A 12,725-nucleotide genomic window follows, 5' to 3' on the forward strand; every position below is an offset into this window, starting at 1 on the left:
TACAAAGTTCAATAAACTCCTAGCTGATTTTTTTGCCCCTTAAAAAACAGGGACTGCTTAAATAAGCTTTTTCATTTTCTGCCTCAGTAATTCTGATGCAAATATACAGTAGCTTGGATGTAGCTGTTTTATTATAATGCTATGGTGCATACTACTTAGTGACTTTTATGATTAAGTGGTATATAAATCTTTCTAAATAAAATAATGTAATTACAATTAAAAATAATAACCCTTTGTCCCTTTCTATAGTGCATTAGACAGAAGTGGCTAACCTTAGGTCTTTCAGATGTTGTTGGTCTACACTTCCCATAATCCCTGATCATTGACAATATTGGCTGGGACTCATGGGAGTTGGAGTTCAACAAAATATGGAGGACCCCAGGTTAGCCACCTACATTAGAACATTCAGTAAATGAAGGCTACAACCCAAAGCATACTTGCTTGGAATCTTAAGATCTAAGGGAATCAGTGGGATTAATTTCTGAGTAAATCTGTTTAGGATGAGGGTATAAGGCATTTGTGGTGTCAGTTGGGCAACTTGTCTGCAATAAGTTCCTAAAATCACATTTGGCACTTTAATAATTTGCAGAAAACATTATTTGGCTCAGTCAAAATAAGATGGTAAGTTTGGTTCAGTTAAAGTATATAGCCAAGTTGCAGTATAGAACTTAATACTTGATGTGAGAGGCAGAAAAAATGGTAAAGAATCAAAAGCAATGTAGAGGTATATGAATCAAGGAAGTGGTGTTTAATGTAGAATTAAACTATGTATTTCTATAAATAAAGTAGCTTTTCTTATTTTACTAAGTCTTAAGTCTTAGTGATCTCAATGCAGCATAAAAGCCTGCTTTCTTAGGTAAACGCACACACAGGCACACACGCATTTCAGACCACTGTTGTTCTCTGCTTAACAAATATACAAATTTACACAACAACACTACACACAGTGAATATTTAAACTCCGGAATCCGCCCCTACAAGAGGTAGTGATAGTCCTTGCAAAGAAAAGCTTGGTCTTCTGCCCTCCATTTTGGCCAACCTTGCCCAGCACGTATCTGCCACCAAATATCCAAACCTACAAATAGAAAATTTAGCATGTCTGGCAGGATGGAGTAATCCGGTAACAATTTCCACCAGCTATGGCCATCTTCCTCCACACCAGAAGAGTGTCTAACACCTTTCTCCAGTTTTTGAGAGGCTGTTTTTCCAATTTACCTGCCAAACGTGGTGTTACCTGATTGGCTGTCAGGTGACAGCTGCCAATCAAAGACACCATGGGAAAGAAGCCCTTAAAAAGAGGGAGTGAAAAGACAGTCCTTTGTTCTTCACCCATGATGAAAACTGACATCTGACCATCTAAGCCGTTTTACTCATGAGGAGACTAGAAGCCTATTTTGTATGTGGAAAAGAGCTAAAGAGCTCCTTTTATTTTTGAATTCTGCTTTGACCATTTCTTCTGTTCTTTTCTCTATTGTTCTTAATTATTCTTTGTAGATCTATAATTGGGCGATCAGGTCTGTGTATATGGTTGGCACACTCTCAGGGTATTCATGCCTCGATCATTTGGGGTCGCACTATAATAATGGTGTGTTTCAGAGCTGTTGTAGGACCAACACATTGCTCTGCTCACCGGGGAGGTGGGAGAATGTGGGTTGACTTTACTCTCTGGGTAAATTGAAAGAGGGATCTGGCTGGGAAGTGCAGAGTGTGCTGTTCCTAGGATCTCAGGGTTCTTAAGTATTTCCTTGTGCACCCCAGTATCTCTTCTCTTCTGGGGGCCTGTGAGGTGAGAGAGAAGTAGTGGCAGCAATTACCAGATAATTTGGGACCAACTGGCCTACTCTGCAGGACAGATGAATGCAGTAGTATAGTGCAAATTCAGAAGTGTAGGGTCCCTTCATGATAGTCACATCATACCCCTTCACTTGCTTGTTTGCTCTCAGCTGTCATCTTCACACTTCTCAGTCCATTCTGTGTGTGCCTTCTCCCATAATAGCAGATGGCCCTAGGAGCCAATCAGCTTGAAATGGGAGTTTGTTAGCTACTGAAAAGAACCTTCTCAGTGGCTCAGTCACCTCCTTTCACTCTGATTGGCTCCAATGAGCAGAAAAGGACAAAGAAGCATATTAGAAGATTCTTCTTAGTGGCTAAAATACTCCCCTGTCATGCTGATTGACATGTAAGTTGCTGGAGACATAGGGACCTGCTGGGATCCTGCTCCCAAAAAAGTAAGGGGTATAAGACCCCCCACTCCGACATCTTGGATGACTAAACCCCAGGACGAGTGGCAGTTGTACATGGAAGGGTGGAAGCAGGCTCTCCTGGCCTCTTCCTTCCATCACATTCACCAGGTTGGACAGTTTTAACAGTGAATTGGACAAATTCATGGTAGACAAGGTTTCCAGTGTTGATAGCTGTGCACAACTAGGAACACTGACACTTTCTGGCTGTCAGATATAGGGGAATGAGAAAAGCAGCTTGCTATTTAGAACACCTTCCTCTGCCGAAGCTCCCGGAAATGTTACTTGCCTAGCTGAGAAACACCTACTGCACAGACCAGCTTCTTGGGAAGGCAACATGGACGCTCTGGGCAGCTGTGACTCTTTTCAGTACCAGGACTACACAGCTATAAAACATCCATTTGGCATGGTGCTATGTGCAACTACCAGTATCTTGGCCTTGAGAGATCAGTCCCAAGTAATCACAATTGTGAGGGGATCACCTCCTTTGGAGTTTTATTTTGGTGTCCTGAGTTTGTTTGCTTGTTAGTTAAATTTATATCCTGCCCTTCCTCCCAGTAGGAGTCCAGGGTGGCAAGCAAAATTACTAAAAACACTCTAAAACATCATAAAAACAGACTTTAAAATATAACAAAACATCTTTGGAAACAATAACAAAAAGCTTAAAAAACGTTTTATAAAGCAATTCCAACACAGAAGCAGCCTGGGATAAGGTCTCTACTTAAAACGCTTGTTGAAAGAGGAAGGTCTTCAATACATGCTGAAAAGTTAACAGAGATGGCACCTGTCTAATATGTAAGGGGAGGGAATTCCAAAGGGTAGGTGCCACAACACTAAAGGTCCACTTCCTTTGTTTTGCAGAATGGATCTCCTGATAAGATGGTATCGGCAGGAAGCCCTCACCTTCAGAGTGCAGTGATTGACTGGATATATAAGAGATAATACAGTCTTTCATGTATCCTGGTCCCAAGCTCCATAGGGCTTTGTACACCAAAACCAGAACCTTGAACTTGTTCCTGTAACTAATGGGCAGCCAGTGCAATTCTTTCAGCACCGGGGTGACATGCTGGTGATACCCTGCCTCAGTGAGCAGTCATACCTGCAAGGAAGACTCATTTTGGAAAATTGGTGGGAAAAGTTTCACTTATTAAAATATCCCAAGCTGTATAGGGCTTTGTACATCAAAACCAGAAACTTGAACTTATCCCGGTAGCTAATAGGCAGCCAGTGCATTTCTTTTAGCAGCGAGGTGTCATGTTCATGATAGCCTGCCCCAGTGAGCAGTTGCGCTGTCTCATTTTGTACCAGCTGCAGCTTCCGGACCAACCTCAAGGGCAGCTTCACATAGAGCACATTATAGTAATCCAGCCTAGTTAGGCGCTTATGTAATAATGTGGAGTTGCATGTAGTGTTTATTATTTGCTGGTGGGGACATTAGCAAAGGGAGAAGGAACTTTCATGCTCCATGTTTAGAGCCTCTTGGTGTGAATCTTACCAACCCACAGTGTGAGACAGCATGAGAGTAGTTGTCATATGTCACGTTTGTAGGATTCCACACACACAAGCCAACTCTGGCTGTTACAATGTGAGGTTAATCAATATTTTTGCCTGAAGCTTGTGGGCTGCAGTAGAAGAGAGGTTTCTGTCTCAGACTGAGAGTCTGCTTGTGGATCCTGTCCCCCTAGATGAAAGGGGGGGAGTCAGAGTGTATACACTCTAAATGAGGGAGTTTTTTTCCTATATTTTTGCTGCAGGGTTAACTGGCATCCCTAATGTCTTTTAGATCATTAGTTAGCTGGAAACCGATGTTTATTGTAAATATGAGTAGAGAGTGAGTGAGTGGAGGAATGATAGGAAGAGTGGTTTAGTGTGAGTGGGTGTGTGAGTGTGGTGGAATACTATGAGGCTGCATGTAGATGGTTGCAATCTATCCCCCATTCTGATTCTTGTGTAACTGGTTGCTCTTCCATTGAGGTCCCTGCTCGGTAGTGCTGTTGCTTAATGGCAGGTCCATTTGGAACAAGGCTGCACTCATTCACAATTTGATCATGGAAGAGGTAGCCAACTCGCCATGCATTACTGAGCTCTGGGTAGATGATTTGGGTGAGCCAGTTGTCACTGAGCTTTATCTGCTTGGGTACTCAGTGCAGCAACAGGCCAGACCTGAGGATCAGCAGCGGTGGGGTTTTGCTATAGTCCGTAGGAGATTCATCTCCATCCATCACTGGGAAACCATGGCACCTTGGAGCTGGCCTGCATCTGTTGTTGGGCCAAAAAGGCAAGCTTGAGGAGGCTGCTGGTGTATTACCCACCTGCCCACCAAGCACCCTCCCTGACCGAGCTGGTGGAAGCAGTCTCTGATGTAGTTCTGGGAGACTGCCTGTGGACTGGCTTGAGATTTTATGGCCTATGACAACCACAGGTCTGCCTCAAGTTATTATCAGCCTGACACACAGAGTGGGGCATACCCTCAATTCAGCATTGTCTGGATGAGGGGTTCCCATGAATGGAAAATAGTTGCTTGTTCTGGACAGGGTTGCACTCTCTCTGAAGGAGCGGGCATGTAGCTTGGGTGTGATCCTGGGCACATCTTTATTACTGGAGGCTCAAGTGGCTTTGGTGGCTAGGGGTACCTTCTGTCAGCTTTAGCTGGCGTGACACAGCTAGGGCAATGTTTGATCTGGGACAGTTTATATTATTAATCTCCAGATTGCATTACCACAATGCACTTTATGTGGGGTTTCCTTCAAGGTTATCCAGAAGCGATAGCTAGTGCATAATGCTATAGACAGGCTTTTGAAGGAGGCAGGCCCAGCGCCAGTTGGTGACCAGGTAGGGCATGGCTCAGAAGAGCCCCTTCCAAATGTATGGGCTGGGGCTGGGAGGGTGAAGCTCCTTCTCTGTGATCTGCACCAGCATTGGATCACAGGCATGATTTGTAGCCTGGGGTAAGGGGTTACCCCTTGCCCCAGGCCACAAATCATGCCCTGTGACCTGATGTTGGCACGGATGGCAGAGAAGGAGCTCCACCCTCCCAGGCAACCTCCCCTGCAGCCAGCACAGGCTTAAATAGGCCCAGCCACCCCACCTCCCACATTGCCATGTCAGCGCACTAGCCTGCTGCATGCACACACCTGCCATCATCCAAGATGGTGGTTAGGGTGTTGACTTCCTGCCACCATCTTGGGTGATGGCAGGTATGTGCAAGCAGCACACTAGCACACTTATGCAGCGATGCAGGAAGTTGGGCGGCTAGGCCTATTTAAGCCCATGTTGGCTGCATGGGTGTGTATATTGGGGAGCATTGTGACCCTGTGCCTGTGGGCACTCATAGCTAGGTGCTGTCCCTGGAAGGAGATTCTTGACAGTGCATAACACCTGTGCTGAAAGAGCTGCATATGCTAATATGGTACCAGGCCAAGCTTAAGGTCTTGCTAAAGCTGGGTTACCTCTGGAAATACCTCACCTTCTACAGCCCTGCTTGGACACTTCAGTCCTCAGGAGGGTCACCAGTTGCTGAGGAACAGCAGTGGGGAGAGTGCTGTTCAGCTAAAGTCCTGCTTGCAGGTTTTCCAAAGGATTCTGCTGGGCCACCGTCAGAACAGGATTCTGGTCTAGATGGGCCTTTGGCCTGATCCAGCAGAGCTCTTCTTCTCTTCTTATACACAACACAGTGACAACTCCATAAAAAGGTGAAGACAACATCTGTGCAAAGATGAATGAAGAAACATCTTGAAATCTAGGCAAATTCAGATTCATTCTCATTTCTGGATTCCACGTATAATATAAAACCTGGTGGGTAGCAATTGGACTGTGTAACTGAAAACAACTCAAAGAGAGCACAGATTGATGTGATAAAAAGGCACTGCCAGTGCTGTAAAAGAAAGAAAAGAGACAAAGAACTTCGGGTATCTCTATTTGTGTTAAGAATTGTGCTCATGAAAAACCAAAGTGCAATTTAGGTTTAAATATCTCTGCAGGACTAATGACTTATTTACCTTTTGTTGACTACAATGTGTCATTGTGATAGCATCACACTCAGAATAATTAGTATCTCACGTACTGTTACAAATGAACACCATTGATGAATGTAAAAAGCAATGGGAGCCTTCAGTACAAAACAGCAACATTCATGGATAGTGCTATTTCTAAAGCAACAGTGAGATAAGAAAGATGCATATCCACAGGTACTTTTTCAGCAAGGCACTTAGGGAATTAAAAAATGGCTCCTGTTACTTTGTAATGTGCTAAAGACATATATTCCTGATAATTTTCTTCCTACCTGAGCAATGTGGGCATAATGGATATGCATTGCATCATCTCTATTATGAATGCCTATGAAAATGTAATGGGCATGACCCTACTGAGTCTATGGTGTTCTAATATGATATACTGTTCTTGTTGAGGAATAAAAAAATTGCAGGCAGAACTAAAAAGGGGGAGAAATGGTTTGCTAACATTACTTTTGCCCCCAAATAGATGGAATAACAATAGTGCTTTCAGAATCATTTGTTCAAGGCCAAACTGTCTTATCTATCAGTTCTAAAACCCAGAACTAATGCTCCATGAATTTGAGTTTGTTCAGCTCCAGCAAGGGATCATAGTATGAGAGAATGTTCTCCCGTGTGTAAAAATATAATAAGAGGAGACACGATAAATAGTAGAAACATACAACTGCTGTAGACAAGAAAACACTTCATGACAAAAGGAGAGTTTTTTGTCTTTCTAGAAATTTGAATGGAATAACATCCTTTCTCCCTGACTCAGAATCTGAACTGTTTGGAAGTCTAGCTTCATTTCTATCTGAGCTTCCATTTTTTTCTACAGGCTGCAATACTTATACATTGCAATTTACTTTGCTGGCCTTGGATCTTCAGTTTCAGATTGTAAGCTCTGTGTGCTCCGCCTTGGCACTGAACTTCTTGGCACAAAGCTACCCAGGTCCTCTGTGGCACTAGAGTAGCTAAACCAAAGGCAGGCAGTGTTGACCATTGAACCGCACTGTCACTGAGTCTGTTTTCCATCAAGTCTGAAAAACTGTAACTAGGGGGAGTTATGTCTTTGCCCAGTCTGGGAACGGACTACCAAGGCCGTTGCTATGGTAACCATCGCGCTAGACTGGGAAAAGTTCTAGCAGCTATCTGTGTTAAGCTGTGTCTTCTGTGTATTGCCTCTGAACTGAGAGGTTCTCTTCTGTGTTTACCTTTGGAGAGAGATGTACCAGAAGGGGGGGGTGACTGAAGAAACTCTACATGTATTTACTCTTAAGCCTTTGGCCGTAATGTCTTAATAAAGACTCTTAACATGATCTAATGCTCTGAAGAAGTTTGTTGCTCAACTTAACTCCAACGTAATGTATGCTGTTTCACGTAACAACGCACACACGTCAACAGGGGTTATGGGCCCAGATCCACAGCGCGTTACACAGGAGTAAGTTGCTGGTCTGAAAGGCAGACGGAGTTCCAGAGGGCAGCTTGATTGATTGTACCAGATGGAGGTGAGCAACATGGCTGTAAACCTGTCTGGGGGAGGCTTGCCAATGGAAAGATTGACGGAAAAGAATTATGGCAGCTGGAAGCCGAGGATGCGGGCTTTGCTGATAACAGAGGATTTATGGGACATTATAGATGGACCACCCCCGGCGGTATTGACCGCGGCCTGGAAGCGCAAAGATCAGAGGCCGCAGGCGTTTATAATCTTGGCTCTATCGGATTCTCAACTGATGTGTGTGAGAGATGAGCCATCGGCCAAACAGATGTGGGACGCATTGCAGGATTTGTCCCAGGAATGGCAGCGGAGGCAGAAGGCGCAGAGAGCCGAGCTGATGGAAGCTGTCAGAAGCAAGGAGGAGAAAAGTGCCGAACCGGAGGAGGCAGCCGAAAGCAAACAGGATTACAAGCATCAAAGGCTAAAGTCTTGTTATGCCTGTGGGGCTCGTGGGCATCTCCGAAAAGACTGTGCAGTCAAGCGCAACTCCAGGGACGGAGGCTTGAAGCAGGGAAGTGTGAACTTTGTTTGTAAACAGAAGTCTCAAGATTTAGGACCTGTTAACTGGATTGTCGACAGCAGGGCGAGCCATATATTAATTAAAGACAGAAGTTTGTTTTATGCTTCAGAAGTAGTGCAGGATTTTGTGCAACTTGCGGATGGATCACAGAAAAGGGTGGAAGCCCGAGGACTGGTGAGATTTAATAAACTTGGGATAATGTCAGAATGTTTGTTTGTTCCGGAATTGGCTCATAATATTTTATCAGTTCAAAAACTGGTGAATTCTGGGTATTGTGTAACATTTGATAGAGGAAAATGTTTTGTGCAAAGAAGAGGCAAAGTTGTCTGTCAGGGTTTTATGACACAAGGGCTGTTTAGAATGACCGTGGGTGTGAAGTGTGCTGATGCCTTGAGTTTAATGGGGCAGAAAGAGAATGACGGTCAGAGCTGTAAGAAGACAGCTGTTAAAAGCACACAGCCACAGTATTCATGTAATGCAGTCAGGCTGATGCCTGAAAGAGTGCATCGCAGCCGAGTTTACAAGCCACAGGGTAAGAGACGTGGCAAACGTGCACCTAGAGCACAAGAGAATGCATATTTCAGAGTTTGGTGTCCAGAAACACAAGCGCAACCATTTAAACCAGATCTTGACATAAATCTGAAAGGCACGAAGACAAAGAGTCTGGTTTTGTCAGGAGCAAAGACAGGAGGTCTTGAATGTTTTATGGATGCAGATCATGCAGGGGAACTGAGCAGTCGTAAGTCAACCTCTGGCATAGTTGTGATGTGGCACGGGTCATGCATTGACTGGAGCAGCAAGAAACAAAACATGGTGGCTGACATAATGACCAAGCCTTTGTGTGAGGAGAAATTTGCAAACTGGTGACAAGGCTTGGAATGAGCCAAAGTTTGATTGAATAAAGTTCTAGCTAAATGTACAGAGATGTTTTGAACTGTACTGAAATGTAAACTGTATTGCAAGATGTATTGGAGAAATGTATTGTTGTTATTGTTGTAATGAGTTACAGACATGATGGGAAAGAGGGGGAATTGTTGACCATTGAACCGCACTGTCACTGAGTCTGTTTTCCATCAAGTCTGAAAAACTGTAACTAGGGGGAGTTATGTCTTTGCCCAGTCTGGGAACGGACTACCAAGGCCGTTGCTATGGTAACCATCGCGATAGACTGGGAAAAGTTCTAGCAGCTATCTGTGTTAAGCCGTGTCTTCTGTGTATTGCCTCTGAACTGAGAGGTTCTCTTCTGTGTTTACCTTTGGAGAGAGATGTACCAGAAGGGGGGGTGACTGAAGAAACTCTACATGTATTTACTCTTAAGCCTTTGGCCGTAATGTCTTAATAAAGACTCTTAACATGATCTAATGCTCTGAAGAAGTTTGTTGCTCAACTTAACTCCAACGTAATGTATGCTGTTTCACGTAACAATGCACACACGTCAACAGGCAGATGGTGGCCATCCTTCTTCTGCAAGTACAGGTTCACCTTATGTCTTTAAAGTTGACCAGCTAATGAGAATGGAAGATGGGGCAGGAAGAGACATCAGATCCTGAGAAAGTTGTGAGAATAAAGATGTCATAAGAAGATGACACAAACGTTGCTAACGCTCATTCGGCCTGAGTTGGAATAATTGCATCATGTGACCTCAGACTAGGTATGGAGGAGAATTTTGCTTAGAGATCAGAACATAATTATCCTTTAGATTTTGCAGTTCTCCAAATGTTGTGATTCAGTTATCAGGGGGTAAAAAGCATTTAAGGATAAAACATGTTTAGAAATGCATATATTGAGATTTAAATGTTTAACTATTTAAATAATTATAAATTTTTATACAGATGTTTTTTTAAAAAAGGAAACAGGACCGTACGGATTTATGAATGAACACAAGCAAAATAGAAAAGGACCAAAAAAGACTGATTCATCTATTTCTATCTCAGGCTAAGCTTAGATATTGAAAAAGATTCATGTAGGCACTGGCTTAAATTAGAGCCCATGCAGACATTATTGCAGCTGACCAACTTTGTAAATAACTTTTGAGTCAAGATATCTATTTGTATGAGTTGTCTGACATCAGGAGAGGAAACCCATATGACATTTCCTGAAACCTTCAGGAGTAGCAAAATTGTGCGTTTCCATAACAAGTAAAATAAAATAATTGCAAGTAGACCACTTGTGTAAACAGTTATTACTTGGGCAGACCGGTTGCAGGAGGTCCTAACAGACTCATAAGCACTGGCTATGACATCTGAAATGAGTATCGTCATATTTGCACTTTGGATTCTTCAAGAATTCTGCAGCAATCCTGTTTTATCATGTAAATTTTGCAATTTTTTTAAAAAAAACTTGTTTAACAAGTTATACAAGAAGTGTCATCTTTTGCCATTAGAAAACATGATGACCTTTTGGAGCACAGAAATATGGAACTGAAATTGAACTAATAAAACAACACATTCAGTAGAGCTTTATGGCTGAAGGGCAGCAGCTATAATTTTCCCCAACTCTTATTAGGGCATGCTGTGACTTCCCACACTCCCTATTAATGTCTTTAGGAAACATCTACTGGTTATAAAAAAATAGCAGAATGTGATGTCACAGGGAATAGAATTTGGAAATGTCCATCCAGAAATTAATTGGTAAGAAATCATTCATTACTTGTCATCTGATTACTGAAAATAAGAAAGTTTATTTATTTATTTATTTATTTATATTCTGCCCTTCCTCCCAGAAGAAGCCCAGGGTGACAAACAAAACACTGAAAAACACTCTAAAACATCTTTAAAACAGACTTTAAAATATATTAAAACAAAACTTCTTTAAAAACATATTTTAAAAAAGCACTAAAAACATCTTAAAAAGCAATTCCAGCACAGACACAGACTTGGATAGGGTCTCTACTAAAAAGGCTTGTTGAAAGAGGAAGGTCTTCAGTAGGCACCAAAAAGATAACAGAGATGGTGCCTGTCTAATATTTAAGGGGAGGAAATTCCATAGGGTAGGTGCCACTACACTAAATGTCTGCTTCCTATGTTGTGCGGAACGGACTTCCTGATAAGATGGTATCTGCAGGAGGCCTTCACCTGCAGAGCGTAGTGATTGACTGGGTATATAAGGGATAAGATGGCCTTTCATGTATCCTTTTCCCAAGCTATATAGGGTTTTATACACCAAAACCAGAATCTTGAACTGGTCCCAGTAATTAATGGGCAGCCAGTGCAATTTTTTCAGCAGCGGGGTGACATGTTGGTGATACCCTGCCTCAGTGAGCAGTCATACCTGCAAGGAAGACTCATTTTGGAAAATTGGTGGGAAAAGTTACACTTATTAAAATATAATAAATCGAAGATCTGCAAACCAATTAACCAAATTCAGAAAGTACTGGCAAGTGAGGATTTTGCCTACTTCAGGTAGAGAAGTATCCCTCCAGTCCACTGGGCATATAAGTAGCCACAGTCTGTAGCTTCTCAGAGAAGGACTGGGTGAAACTTACTCCCAACATGTGCACCCAGCACCCTCTATCCTATGTTTACCCAGATGCACACATCAGGCCTAAAGGGCACCCACCAAGGACCCATGGAAGGTGCCCAAAGGGTGCCCTTATCCCAATAATTCCTCAGTGTACTTCATGTTTATATTCTTTTTTTTTTACAATAATTTTTATTCAAATTTTCATAAAACATACAAAACAAAATCATAAAACATTCAAAGACAAAAAACAAAACAAAACAAAAATAATTAAACAAAAAAAATAAAATATTGACTTCCCATTTGTCACAGATCAAATCAGTTATAGGTCTACAATATATAACAATCCTGTCTCTTAAATCATATTATAAAACCACTTTCCTCCAGTAGTTATCTTAATTAATCATCAAATCTCATAAACATTACTTTATTCTTTCCACAAAAAGTCAAAGAGAGGTTTCAATTCTTTAAGAAATATATCTATCAATTTTTCTCCAAATAAACATGTCGATTAATCCATCTCGTTAATAATTATAATAATCTTATTGTCATAACCATAGTCCAAATAAACATTTCGATTAATCCATCTCATCAAAATCTGTTAGGTTCAATAATTTCAATAGCCATTATTCCATTATCCCTATTAGTTCCATCTTCCATCTTCAATAGTCCTGTTAAGTCCAGTAATTTCAGTGTCCAATCTTCCATTATCAGTATTCCATAATAATCTTGCTGTCGTAGCCATAGTCATATAATAAGAGTCTGATGGGAATTTCCTCTATCCCAAATATTTTCTTGCCATCCATTCTGAATAAGTTGCTGAAATACTGTTGTAAAGTCATATCTCTGTTCTTCTTTTTTACAAAATGCACTGGCTCATCTCTTGAGAGTTTTTCCATTGTCACATGGCTGCAGTTAATTCCATAGATTTTCTCTATATCAAACTCCATCACGTCATTCCAGTCCAAAAGATTATCCAAGCCATTGATAACTTTATCTCTAATATCTTCATTAATTTC

Source organism: Rhineura floridana, chromosome 5 (assembly GCF_030035675.1).
Source record: "Rhineura floridana isolate rRhiFlo1 chromosome 5, rRhiFlo1.hap2, whole genome shotgun sequence".
NCBI lineage: Eukaryota > Metazoa > Chordata > Lepidosauria > Squamata > Rhineuridae > Rhineura > Rhineura floridana.